The sequence below is a fragment of the Solanum stenotomum genome, chromosome 8 (assembly GCF_019186545.1).
Source record: "Solanum stenotomum isolate F172 chromosome 8, ASM1918654v1, whole genome shotgun sequence".
NCBI classification, from domain to species: domain Eukaryota; kingdom Viridiplantae; phylum Streptophyta; class Magnoliopsida; order Solanales; family Solanaceae; genus Solanum; species Solanum stenotomum.
The window spans coordinates 43,904,212-43,919,258 of NC_064289.1; the positions used below are offsets into that span (position 1 = coordinate 43,904,212).

At 36.7% G+C, this 15,047-nt stretch overlaps 1 protein-coding gene across 1 annotated transcript in view; it reads right to left on the bottom strand.

Annotated features, from left to right (window-relative positions):
- LOC125874890 (uncharacterized) overlaps positions 1-15,047 on the bottom strand; it is a 942,258-nt gene that overhangs the window by 782,469 nt on the left and 144,742 nt on the right. The window lies entirely within an intron of this gene.

Sequence of the window (15,047 nt, forward strand, 5' to 3'; positions counted from 1 at the left end):
ATTTAACTACCCACTTTTAAATGGGTAATATGGGTATTATTCATTTTTAACCATTTTCAAATGAGTTGGATACCCAACCAATTTTCAATAGGTAAAATGATACCCATATTAATTACCCATTCTTCCACCCTAGATGACACTAATCTTCTTTCAATTTCATAACAACAATACATAGAATCTCTTTTCGGTCTCATCAATGAGCACAACTAGACAACCGAGTAGTTTACACTATTGTCTCTTTTTATGCAGAAATAGGTCAAAAAAATATAACCCATAATCTAATTTTTAAGTATTATTACAGACATCAAACGTATATTGCATGTATCTAATGAATTACTCACTCTAATGTATTTCTTTCGAGCAGCAATTGCAGATTGGAAATAGGATTAAGTTATCATCCTGAACACATATGTTAATCCCTTGCTAATTAACCCAAATAAATTGATGAAAACAAACAAAAAAGAGCATAACATAATAACAACTACTACAGGTCAACACCAAACCCCATAATTGCACGCCTAGACTTTTTTGTTTTAGCCACCCATAACAAAGTGTAAAGAAATTATGTCTTCCATAAAAGAAGGAATAGGTGACATAAAATTAAGCAAATAGAAGAAACACCCACATTGAATTCAACTTCAAATTACACAAATTAAGAGGTATTTTAAAAAGCCTAAAATTAAAGATGTTCTTTACAAGGTAAAGTGTTTCTCACTGGAAAATCTCTACAGTATAGTGTTAAGTCCAGTCGATAGGAATAATTTTTTGATCTTTCTTTCTCTCTCCTTTGTTCTATTTATATTTCCATAAATTTGGTCAAAAATTCATTGTGTGACAATTTTGGCGATGTTAGTCGGGCTCACCAAGTACATTTAGTGGATTGTCATGTGCTCATTAGCTCACCTTTCTCTTGCTTTAGACTTCATGTGTTTGAATCTTAGTTGTCAAGCTCGATCGAGTCTATCTTCCACATCCAGTGGATTGTCAAGTACCATTTTTGTTCACCTTTTAAGCCTATTTCTTCCAAGTCATGTCACTTTGGACGATGGTCAGCGGGTTCACCCTTTGCGTTTAGTGATTCTCCAATACTTTATGGGCTTGCCGACTTGTCTCAAATAATTAAAGTGTTGAGCAGTGCAAATTTGAATGATGTTGTGCCAGTTAGGGGATCGACAATGTGAAGTTTATACTTCTTTTCATTTTTTTGCTATTCTTCCAATTATTCATTCTTTCTTTTCCCTTTGGCATTCATACCAAGAAATCACAAAAAATATCATTAGAATATGAAATAATTAGGTATTGATGACAATAATTTTAAACTAAATAGGCTTCAAATGAGTGTAAGTCGGCAAATGATCAATAATTGTAGCATAGCAAGACAACTTATGAAATCTCGCCTAGTACTTCGACACAATCTTAAATATCTGCTCCACATGGAGTATTGATCCCTAAAATGATCATTGACACTACGAGGTATGAACTTGGACAAGAAGGCCTTAAAAAACTCATCATCCTAGGTGATAGGAGTAGACCTAGTTGGCCTGATCTTAATGAAGGTATGACATCACTGGCTGAATGGCCAATCTAGCCTATACGCGCTGAAGTTTACTTATCTTGATTCCACCAACTGATAATTATAATGAGTAAAAACCTCCAGGTCATTTTTCTTCTCATGCGTAGTGTTCATCATTTAGAGCATTCTTGTAGCAACCCAAAAAAATGACTTGCCTTGACTAAAAGTTTGATCACGTGGTCGTTCGTTTGATTGTACTGTGTGTTTTAGTATTTTAGAGGTTTTGAACCTTGGACATTTAGTTTTGATGAAGAGTACAAGAAGATGACCACAATATCCAATTTTGACAATTCTATTAGCTTGAAAAGGGTCATTTTAGACTAGTAGCATGGTCGATATGTCCCCTGAGGCTTTAATTTTTAGTTTGTGCGATTTGGCGTTTTAACATTCAAGTTAAGGCTTAAGTTTTCTTTAGTCAACATTCATAGTAAACACGTTCGGATAAGAATTGTGAGAGCGTGGTTAGCTCTGGAATAGTGAGTTTTTTCTAAGAACGATCCTTTGTTTTGATCCCAAGGCATTAATGATGATTTTAATCTCCCTTGTGGACTTTGACATAAAATAAAGTTTGGGGTGGGGCATACTTTTATCGAAGACGACCTCGTATGGGAATTTGAAGTAGTCTTTTGAGTTCAAAATTTCCAATTTTTTAAGGTTTCATATTTTATTTTTATGCATAGAATTCTGAACAAATTTGAAACATGTCATTGGATATTTAAAACATTCCTAACCAACATATATGCATAAGTTGTTGCACGCCTTCACGTTTGCACGCCTTCATGTTTGCAGGCCTTTGGCTCTGATTGTGGAGGTCACATGAACCAGGGCTATATTCCTGAGGCTCAGGCAGGGATCACAGATCTCTCATTCGCAAAATCTTGAGGTTCTCATTCACAGATGATGTTCCACGTTTGCGAGGGTGAGATGGGGTCTCTCTTATGTTTAAAAGACAAACATAAGATAGCCTAATTTAGGAGTTTGATATTGTTATTTCTTGGTCATATTAGTTTTCAAATTAGTTATTCGAAGTCTCATACATCTGCTATTGTCGACGATAGGTGGTGAAGTGATCAGAATGTTTTGGTGAACCTCTATTTAAAGTTGCTGGCCCGACCCTTTTCTTAAGCTTTCTTGTTGATAATCGTGCATGTGTTGCTGACCGCTGATACTCTCCTCGAATAATGTTAAATTTTTTAACACAAATTTGAGGCATAGTTTAGGACCTCAGGATGTACTCAATTTTAGAAATTCAAGTGCTGGTCCCAGAATTCCTGTTTGGCTCCAAATTTTGGGATGTTTCCATTTTATGTGATTTTGTTGTTTAAACAACCATACTTATTTTGTGATCCTATTCTTGATCGCAAAGAAGTGTTTGGAGGCTATTTTCAAAAGAAAATTCTCTGGTCTATTGATTTGGAGTGCTCTCAGTCGACCTACATATAGTCTACGACTTCCTTTCTATTTAGATTAAACTTGAATGTGTGAATCCATGAAGATTATTTTGAATTGGGGTAGCTCCCTAGTTATCAGTACTTTTCTTTGATAACGCTCAACTATACTTCATCAAATTCTAAGTGTAGGCAGTCGCTTACATGTTTAAACCCAACTAAGAGTTGGGACACATCACACAGGGAGTGATACAATAGAGAATTTGATTAAGAAGTAAAATTTTGTCCTAATCATTTGTAGAAGTAGAGGTTTCGAAACATTTAAGTAAATCACAAAGTTTATATGATTAAAATCAAATGGAGGGATTTGGGTAACTAATTTACGACAACTACAATAAGAAGTAAACAAGTAGAGATTGGTCCTTAGGAGTATGCTAAGTTGAATGCTAAATTTCCGTAATGGGTGATTGCTAGTTTCTCAAAGATGTTGAGTCTTAGCTAGTAGGCAAGGTTTTGATTGCAATAGCCATTATCAATCAACTATTGCATTTCAAACGAGTTCGTTCGAACCTCAACAAGAAAAATACAATCGAACAAACCAATCCTTAATTAATCCACTCTTTCAAGCTAGATTTGTATGAATGCAATCAAACCCAATTTCTCAACTTAGATTCTTAAGTACTCCTCTTCTCACCTTATTGGCGTGGCTTTTTCATCAAATCTTCCTATAACTTTCGGCGAGCCAGCTCATCATCGCCGATCTCTTCGGCATGTCGCCAAATAACTTGTCTTCCTGCCAAATTGGTTTTTTCCATGGGTTGGCATGCTGGAACTTTAGGCGAGCTGAAAGTCCACTCGATGACTCGCTCAGTTGCTTTGGCGAGTAGCACCTTTTCTTTCCTTCAACTTTTTCAGCTTTATAACTCCTATTTGGCTTGAAATATCTTTTTCTTATTCTATAGCCTTCATTACTACATATAAACATTTAAAAATAACTTATGAGCATAAAAAAGGCATCGAGTACACTAAATCCTTGAATAATAAGTCCTAAAAGAGTCGAAATTACCGACTCATTAACACCCAAACTTAAACTTCTCCATGTCCTCATGCAAAACACAAGATCAATCAAGGTAATCAGGATGTCTACAAATAGTGCTACTTGAGACTTAAGATGAATGTACATGAGGTTGAATCTACACATGCAATTTTCTATGTTGCATTAAAAGTTTCAAACTGTGACTAATGATCATCGAATAGAGGTCAAGCTCACAATGCTCACTTCAAATGCAAATTCATGTTCAACAATAGATAGTATTTGAATACCCTAACATCAAGAATGTGTCCACGCTCTCACAAGACCCATGAAAGATTATAACTTAAGGAATAAAAATCAACCCTGCCACTATCAATGATAAAAGCATGCATGATTTTACCCATAGGCTTGCCCGTATTTTCTGATCAATACATCATTCAGCTTATGCAACATCACCAAGGTCTTTTAAGGTTTGTAAAAAGGGTGAGGGTAAATGTATGATTATTTAGGCTTAGTACTTCTACCTTCATAATGCATGGCTTGAATTTCACTTCTTCTCCTTTTCTTTCACACTTATCATATTCACAATCCACCCTAGGTATATTAAAGAACAATAATTCTTGTATGGCTCATTGGATACCCCTCTTCTTTCCACCAATGCACAAATTGCAAATTTCTTTCTCAATCTTTTTCTTTTGCTTTTATTTCCTTTCTTTTTTAATATGGAGGGGTTCCATCTTTTTGTACAAAATTCTTCAAGGGTGAATTCTACAAAATTCTTGCTCAACTTATTTCCTTATTTTTCACCCCACCTCAACTAAGGCTTTTGGCCTAATTTGGCTATTCAAACAGACAAAGGCTTCATGAATGGTTTAAGTGGTGAGGAAAGGGTCAAATATGTTCATGCATGTTTCATCCAAAGAAAAGATTAGGCTGAAATGGTGCCATGTTTTGTTCAAACTCTCATAAGGTGGTCAAAAAGTGGTTTAAAAGCAATTTGTTTCGCTATCAAAAATTTGTGCCTAAGATCATTTCTTTAATTTACTTATGCCAGTCAATTGGACCAACATGGAAAGTTCTAGGAATCACCAGGCACATATTTCAAGAAAACCTGACCACATAAGGAATTCAACACACTCATCAATCACGACTCTACAAGTTAAGGTCGTGTGCAACGATCATTAAAAGACTGACTTTGATAATTGCCTATTCACAATGAGATGCTACGAGTTTACGCATTACTAATGCAACTCAAATTTGCCTCATTAGACTTGCAAAAACATATTGTTCAATCAAGAGCACTATTCAAGTTATTGGTATTGATCGCAACCAAAACTCAAATGTTCAAGAGAACATCACAACAATCAACAATCAAAATCAGGATATGGTTCACTAAGAAAAAACAAAACCAACAATGGTGTGACCTTCCCCCACACAGAGAAACAAAGAAGTGTCATCAATGCACATAAGAAATAATTGAAATAATAACAAGGGAAAATAGCGGTCACCAAATTCGAGGATTAGAGGGGAAAAGACCCTTCACTTCAATTGCCAATCTGCGAGCAATTCTAGTGGCACCAAACCATTCAACGGATCAGTGAGTAGACTTTGGTTCACTAAAATTTATAGAGAGTCAGCCTTAGATTTGAAGAAAAAAAGCAAGGTTTATCAACCTTGCCGATTGTAACACTCCGTAATATAGTAGGCTAAACTAGAGCTTAACGTGAGGGTTGACATGGATGTAACACCTCGTAGTTAAAATAGAGAGTTTAGTGTTAAAACATCATGGTACGACATCCCAAGGACCAACCTTTGGTCCTTGAGGAGGACCCATGGAAACTGCCTAAAAATAGTGAATCACGGCAGGACCTATGCCTCATGGGTGGGTTCACGCCCCGTGGGTCGAGCCATAGGTCCAAGCTCAAATGTCATACTCCCAAAACCTAAGCCACGGTTCATCAGCATGGTCAGTGGGTTTAACCACGGTCCGTTAGTGAGGTCTCGTGGATGGTGACCTGTGAGCTGGTTTGGTGGTTAAGTTTACAGACACTTTGGAGTTTTCTGATTGTAATTAATACTAAGTGATGTAGTTTTACCCTAATTTAGACAACCTATATAGGGATTTTATAACCCTAAATTAAGTCATTCAAGTAATTATTCTTAAACCTAAATCAATTCCCAAAAACTTCATCCGCAAAAAAAATTCTCTCTGGAAAACTCAAAGAAGAAGAAAAAGAAAGTTGGAGCTAGGGTTGAATAAACTAGGGTCTTCACATAAAATTCATAGAGATTTGTGATCAAGGTATAATAGCTCTTCATCCATTGATAGAATTCATCCATGGAGCTCCTTCAAAACCCCAATTTCAAAGATAGAAATACCCAAAAGCTAGGGTTTGATACTAAAGTCATGGGTTCCTGTCAAAAATGATTCTAATACTTGAATTACCTATATTATGTATGAATTGATGATTTGTTATGGTTTTTATGACGAAATCCCCAAACCCCATTAAATCCTCATATTTCCCAATTATGGTGTTCTAATGTGGGTTTGTTGATGAAAGAAGAACGTATGAGATAATACATGAAGTGATTGTGTTACTTGAATTATGTTGATATCCATATCTAATGTAGTGAATTCTAGATGTGTAGATTTTATATGAGCTTTGACCCTTGAAAGGGCAAATAATGATATTATGTATGTTTTATGAGGTATATGTATATGCTTTAAGAACACTTTGAGAGTGAAGTGTCTATGATTATGATCTACTTGTTGTGTTGTTGAAAGTTTATTCTCATATACACACTTATGCAAGAATATGATATGATGTGAAAGGTTTTCTCACAATATGAAGATTCTAAGGTTGAAAGGCTTTCTCACCCATTGAATATATATGTAGACATGGACGGTGAATGGTTATTCTCACGCATGATCTAATGAGCTATCATAATGAATCAAGTTATGCGTTAATATGTATTTTTTGTGATGTAATGCTTAGCACCGAGTGGATATTGAATATTAGATGGAGGCTTTAACACTAGTTGAGTCCCAATGGAAACTTTTACACTAGTTGAGTTCGGGTTCCCAAAGTATGACTCATGAGATGGAGACCTTTAAACTTAGTTCAGTCCGGGTTTCTAGTAGCAATCTCCTTACACCATAGACTATGTGCCTTCGTAGGTTATTTAGCTAGTAGATCTACCTAAGCTAAGAGTATTCTACCTTAGGAAAGTAGGACAACACTTTTCAGTGTGGGAAACACCGGGGGTCCATGTATAGCTCAAATGGTCTCATGTCAATTAAGGCCTATTGCCACAAAAACAAGAACAATAATATGAATTATAAACTATGGTTACTCACGAAGCTTTAATATGAGTGTTCAAGGTCTTAAAGGTGATGAATATGAATATTGGCCTAAAGATGTTTATTTAGTATGGGTGAGATTTATAGGGTCTTATTCATGCCTTGCAGAAGTATTCCTTGAGAGTATTTATGAATTGTTTATCATATGATATGATGATCAATGTATTCTATGTTTATGACTTATGATTTTCCACTGTCTTTATGATGAAGTTTAAACTTGGTAAATAGCATGCTTTCAAATAAAATGTCCCTTTTAACATGTTTTCAATGTTTTTATGCATGGCTATCATACATAGTGCGTTTTTGTACTAGCACCTATTTTTCCTACATTTTCCCCAAGTGTAGGGTCTAGTTCTTGAAGTGATTATTCTAGTGGCTAGTGCTTGGACTTGACTATCTTCCAAGCTTGTTGGTGAGTCCTCTTGGTTCGAAGATGGATTTTTCTCATGATGTTGTTTCCTTTATTGTATTTCCCTTTTTGGACATGTTGTATGGGCTAGGCCTTATTTTATTAAAATATTGTTGAGAGTTAGTGTCTAGACTACAACTTTCGTTTATGAAAATTTTACACTAGAAATGTGTTTTTACTCTTATTGTTCTATTGCTTATGTTATGAGGATTCAGTGGCTTGCATAGAGTCCTTCGCAGTTCTATACGCCATGTTACAACTAGGGGGTACCCTATGGTCGTGACAAACTTGATATGAGAGCACAAGGTTTAGAATGATTCTAGGATGATGTTTCATAAGCCATTTCTATATAGTCTTTTTCATAAGTGTAAAACGTGCCACATTTATGAATGAGAGGTTACAAGATGATTTGGAAATGTCACTTTTTCATTACTATTAAGTTGTACCATAGAGTTTAACTCTATACGATCTCTCTCTTAATCCTTGCCCTATGTTCTTCAGGATATGAATACTAGAAGGGCTAATGCTAGAATGATGGAGGGTGACAATGTGCAACAACGAGCTCCTCCTCAAGCTCATCCATCTCCGATTGATCCTTTAGTCGATAATGTTAATCATGCGGAGTTTTGGGCGACTCTTCAAGTGTTGGCTCCAGATGTGAGGCTCAAGCCAATAGAGAGTTGGTAGCTCCAGTAAATCCTAATGTGAATTTGACGGCTTCAAGAGTGACAGTTTTTTCAAAAATGAAATGCCTGAAAATTAATGGCTCCGAAGTGGAAAATATCCTCAAAGGTTTATCAATGAGGTCTATAAGGTACTTTCTATTATGGGGTGACTTCGGAAGAGAAGGCGGAGTTAGCCTCTTACCAATTGAAAGATATTGCTCAAGTGTGGTATGATCAATGGAAGGGAGAGAGATCAATTGGTAGGTTCTTTCCCTTAGAGTTGATGGAAGCAAAGGTGCCAGAGTTCTTTAAACTTCATCAAGGAAGTATGAGTGTGAAGGAGTATGCCTCAAAGTTCACCAAACTATACATGTATGCTCCAACTATGGTGGTGATTTGACGGCTAAGCGGAGTACGTATTTTGTTAGGTGTGTCCCAAATGGTAGAAAATGAATGTCGTACGGAAATGCTCCTCAATAACATGGATTATTAAAGACTTATGGTGTAAGCTCAGTAAATTGAGGAATCGAAACTCATAGAAAAGAATAGGGAGGTGAAAAGAGCTAGAACCGGTGATGGGAACTTCTCAAATGCTAGGTCTGATGGACAAGGCTGACAAAGGATTACACAAAGGTTTTCCAACCAAGGTTCCTCCAGTGCTCCTCCAAGGGTCAACAAGTATAGGGTGGCTAACCCTAAACCTTAAGGAGGTAATAGTAGTGGCTCTTATGTGACTAGGCTTATTTGTGCAAAATGTGGAAGGAAGCATGATGGTAAGTGCCTAATTGTCATGAATAGTTGCTTTGGTTGTGGAAAGAGACACAAGATGAGAGATTTTCCGATTCTTAAAGTTCAAGGAAAGAGAGGGCAAGTAAGCTCCTCCTAGCGGTTAAAACTCCAATGTTCCCACACAAAAGTACTTTTATGCTCAACAAACCCGAGTTGACCAAGAGAGCTCCCCGAATGTAGTGACCGGTATGTCAAAATCTTTTTTATTGATGTGTATGCCTGGTTGGATAACTGTGCTACTTTATATTTTGTGAAACTTTATGTGGCAATGAGGTTTGATGTTCCCCCAGAAGTATTATTAGAACCTTTTTATGTCTTTACTCCTGTTGGTGATTCTATGGTGGCTATGAGGGTTTATAGAAGGTGTTCCGTTTCCTTATCCAATAGAGTTACTCTTGTTGACTTGGTAGAGCTTGACATGTTATATTTTGATATGACTTTTGGTATGGATTGGTTGCATGCATGTTATTTCTCTATTGATTATAGAACTCCAGTGGTTAGATTCCAATTTCCAAATGAGCCTATCTTAGATTGGAAAGTATGCATAGAGGTCAATTAGTGTCCTACCTTAAAGCTAGGAAGATGACCTCAAAAGGTTGCTTTTACCATGTTGTTAGGGTGAGGGATATAGATTCTAAAACCCCTTCTCTTGGGTCGGTTCCCATGGTTAGTGAGTTCCCTAAAGATTTCCCTGATAATTTGCCTGGTATTCCTCCCTAGTAGGAAATAAATTTTGGTATTGACCTTCTTCCGGATACACAACCTATCTCTATTCGTCCTTATAGAATGGTTGCATCCAAGTTAAAAGAGTTGAAATGGAACCTAAAGGATTTGTTAGATAAGATTTGCATCTGACCGAGTATATTTCCATGGCGTGCTCCCTTGTTGTTTGTTAGAAACAAAGATTGGTCTCTTCCAATGTGCATTTATTATCGTCAATTTAATAAAGTGACCATTAAGAACAAGTATCCTCTTCCAAGAATTGATGATTTATTTGACAAACTTCATGGGGCTAGTTATTTCCCCAAGATTGATCTTTGTTCGGGTTATCACCAATGGACGGAGAGAGGGGTTGATATTCCCAAGATGGCTTTCCAAACTCGGTATGGTCATTATGAATTTCTAATGATGTCGTTTCGTCTAACCAATGGTCCGATGACATTTATGCACTTGATGAATAGAGTGTTTAGGCAATACCTATACATGTTTGTGATTGTGTTTATCGATGATTTTTTTCATCTATTCAAGGAGTCAGAATGAACATGTGGACAATTTGAGGATTCTGTTGCATGTTCTTAAGGACCAAGAACTTTTTGCAAAGTTTAGCAAATGCGAATCTTGGTTAAGGTCTGCAACTTTCCTTAGTCATTTCTTTCAAGCAAGGGAATTGAGGTAGATCCTACGAAGAGGGATGCGGTCAAGAGTTGGCCTAGACCTCTAACTCCTTCCAACAATAAAAGCTTTTTGGGTTTGGCTGATTATTATAGAAGGTTTGTTGAGGGATTTTTTTCCATTACTTCTCCTTTGACAACTTCGACTCAAAAAAAGGCTATGTTTGTTTGGTTGGAAGCTTGTGAGAAAAGTTTCCAATAAATGAAAGTTAGACTTACTTTCGCTCCAATGTTGACCTTACTGGAATGTATGGATTGTTTTGTAGTGTATTGTGATGCATCTAGAGTTGGGTTGGGATGTGTGGTTATGTAAAATCATAAGGTGAATGCCTATGCTTCTAAGAAACTTAAAGTTCATGAGAAGAATTATCCTACACTTGACCTTGATTTAGCAGCGGTTGTGTTTGCCTTAAATATATGGAGGCACTAACTGTAGGGGTCCAAGTGGATGTTTTCACCAATTATAAGAGTCTACAATATGTGTTTAGTCAAAAGGACTTTAATCTTCTCCAAAGAAAGTTGTTATAATTATTGAAGGATTATGATATGAGTGTTTTGTATCACCCCGGTAAAGCTAATGTGGTAGCGGATGCTCTTAGCTAATTTTCAATGGGTAATGTGACTCAGATACAGGATGAACAGAAAGATTAGGTTCGCGATGTTCATAGGTTGGCCCAACTAGGTGTTCAATTAGTGGATTCCACCAAGGGTGGCGTTATGATCCATAATGGTTTCGAATCATCCTTTATGATGGATGTGAAGTCTAAGCAAGGCCTGGATCCTATATTAGTTGAATTGAAAGAGCCAGTACATAAGAAGTCTGTTGAGGATTTCTCCTAAGGGGGAGATGGGTGCTTAGGTACCAAGGTTTGTTATGTCTTCCGAATGTTTATGGTTTGGTGGAACCAATTTTAGAGAAAGCTCATAGTTCTCTCTATCAATTCACCCAGGAGCCACCAAGATGTATCGTGATCTATGGAAAGTCTATTGGTGGAATGGGATGAAGAAAGCCATTGGAGTATTTGTAGCCAAATGTCCTAATTGTCAACAAGTTATGCTTGAGCAACAAAGGTCGGGAGGCTTATCCCAAGATATAGGTTTTCCCACTTGGAAGTGGGATAATGTAAACATGGACTTTATTGTGGGTTTGCCTCGCACCTTGAGACAACATGATTTTACTTGGGTCATTATAGATGGGATGACAAAATCTATTCACTTTATTCCCGTCAAGGTTTCTTATTCTGTGGAAGACTATGCTAAGTTGTATATAAGTGAAATGGTGAAAATGCATGGGGCTCCTTTATTTATAATTTCAGATAGGGGTACTCAATTCACTTCACACTTTTGGAAGTCATTCCAAAAAGGTTTTGGTACAAAGGTTAAGCTTAGCACAACTTTTCATCCCCAAACAGATGGGCAAGCGGAGCGTACCATCCAAACGTTGGAAGATATGTTAAGGGCATGTGTAATAGCCTTCAAGGTTAATTGGGAAGACCACTTTCCATTAATAGAGTTTGCCTAAAATAATGGCTATCACTCAATTATCGGTATGGCTCCGTTTGAAACCTTGTATGGTAGGAGATATAGGTCTCCAGTTGGTTGGTTCTAGGTGGGTGAAGTTGCTTTGAACTAGTTTATGAAGCCTTTGAGAAAGTTTGGATTATTTGAGAGAGGTTGAGAATGGCTCAAAGTAGAAAAAAGTCTTATGCCAATGTGAGAAAAAGGGATCTAGAATTTGAGGTTAACGATTGGTTCTCTTTGAAAATCTTACCCAAGAAGGGTGTGATGAAATTTAAAAAGAAAGGGAAACTTAGTCCTCAGTGTGTGGGCCCATACAACATTTTGAAATGTACTGGGAAGGTTGCCTATGAGTTAGATTTGCCAAATGAGTTGGCCCCCATTCATCCAGTATTCCACGTGTCTGTGCTTAAGCATTCTATTGGAGATCCGACATCAATTATTACCTTAGAAATGTTGGGAGTTGACGAAAGTATTTCATATGAGAAACAAGGAATTATATTCCGTGAAGGTTTTATGCAGAAATCACTTAGTTGAGGGTGCTACTTGGTAGGCCGAGGCGTATACGAAGTCCCGATATGCTCATCTCTTTCCTTCTACTCCTACTCTAGCTTGAGGTATGTAGTTCCTGATGAGTTTTTCTTGTTTTGGATGTCATATGTGTTTTTTGAGTCTTCCATGATTTCCTTATGTTATGCATGTTCATGAGGAATTTATGTCTAGAAAAAAAATGAATTTTTATGATTGATTTTCCTCATGTTGTTGTGCATTGAGTATGAATTTGCATACAAGATGAATTGTCGAACATACTTTAGTTATGCATTTTTTTAAAGAGTATATTGGATAAAGCCTCCATTAAATTGTGTTGAGCATCCTTTTAATTTGGACAAGGTAGTTCCTCCTATGAATATGTGAAATGTTGAGTTTTCATGCATAATGGGTTGTTAGATGTAGTTCCTACTTCGTTGTGATGACTTGATTAAGTTTAAGTTGGAGTTGATGTTTCCTCCTTTGTATTGTGCATTATTTTGATTTTACATGCATGATGGGCTGCTAGTCTTGAGTCATTACTTCCATAAGGTGTCTATATCGTCATTCGAGGACGAATGTTCCCAAGTCGGGAGATATTGTAACAAACCTGCAATTAGTAGGCTAAGCTGGAGCTCAACGTGAGGGTTAGAGTCATGGATGCAACTCTCTGTAATTAAACTAGAGAGTTTCGTGTTAGAACGTCAAGGTACGACCCCCCAAGGACCAACCATGGGTCCTTGAGGAGGACCCCTGGAAAATGCCGAGTGAACCACGACAGGACCCATGCCCCGTGAATGGAGCCGTTGGTCCAAGACCAAATTTCATACTCTCAAAACCCACCCAAACCACGGCTCACGAGCATGGGCCGTGGGTCGAACCACGGTTGGTTAGTGGGGTCTCGTTGATAGTAACCTAGGAGCTGATTTGCTAGTTAAGTTTAGGGGCACTTTGGGGTTTTCTAGTTTTAATTAATATTGAGTGTTATCATTCTAGCTTAATTGAGACCACCTATATAAGGATTTTAGACCACTCAATTAAGTAATTCATGTATTGTAGCTCTTCATCCATGGATATAATTAATCCATGGAGCCCCTTCAAAATCCCAATTTCAAAGATAGAAATCTCCAAAAGCTAGCGTTTGATTCCAAAGTCATGGGTTCCTTTAAAAATGATTCTAATGCTTGAATAACTTTATATTATGTATGAACTAATGATTCATTACGCTTTTTATTTTCAAATCCCCAAGCACCCATGAAATCCACATATTTCCCAATTATGATCTTGTGATGTGAGTTTGTTTATGAAAGAAGAATGTATGAGATTATGCATGTTGTGATTCGGTTAATTGAATTATGTTAATATCCATGTCTAATGTAGTTAATTCTAGATGTCTTTAATATATATGAGCTTTGACCCTTGAACAGGAAAATTATGATATTATGCATGTTTTATGAAGTATATGTATATTCTTTAAGAACACTTTGAGAGTGAATTGTCTATGATTATGATCTAGTTGTGGTGTTATTGAAAGGTTATTCTCGTATACACACTTATGCATGAATATGATATGATGTGAAAGGTTTTCTCACAATATGATGATTTTAAGGTTGAAAGGCTTTCTCACCTATTGAATCTATATGTAGACATGGACGGTGAAAGGTTATTCTAACGCATGATCTAATGAGCTATCTTGATAAATCAAGTTATGACTTAATATGTATTCTTAGGGAAGTAATGCTTAGCACCGAGTGAATATTGAATATGAGATGGAGGATTTTACACTAGAAGAGTTCGGCGTCCCAATGGGAACTTTTACACTAGTTGAGTCCGGGTTCCCCAAGTTTGTCTCATGAGATGGAGACTTTCTACCTTAGTTGACTCCGGATTTATAGTAGCAATCTCCTTATCCCATAAACTATGTTCCCCTTAGGTTACTTAGCTAGTGGATCCACCTAAGATAAGTGTATAGTTCTACCTTAGGCAAGTAGGACAACCCTTTTCAATGTGGGTATCACCTAGGGTCCATGTATAACTCACATGGTCTTATGTTAATTAAGGCTTATTCCCACAACAACAAGAACCATAATAGGAATTATGAACTATGGTTATTGAAAAAGCTTTAATATGACTGTTCAAGGTCTTAAAGGTGATGAATATGAATATTGGCATAAAGAGGTTTACTTAGTATGGGTGAGATTTGTGGGGTTTAATTCATGTATTGCACAAGTATGCCTTGACGGTATTTATGAAGTGTTTCTCGATGATATGATGATTAATTTATTGACTATGTTGATGAATTATGCTTTTCCACTATCTTTATGATGATGTTTAAACTTTGTAAATATCATTCTTTTAAATAAAATGTCCCTTTTAACATATTTTCAATGTT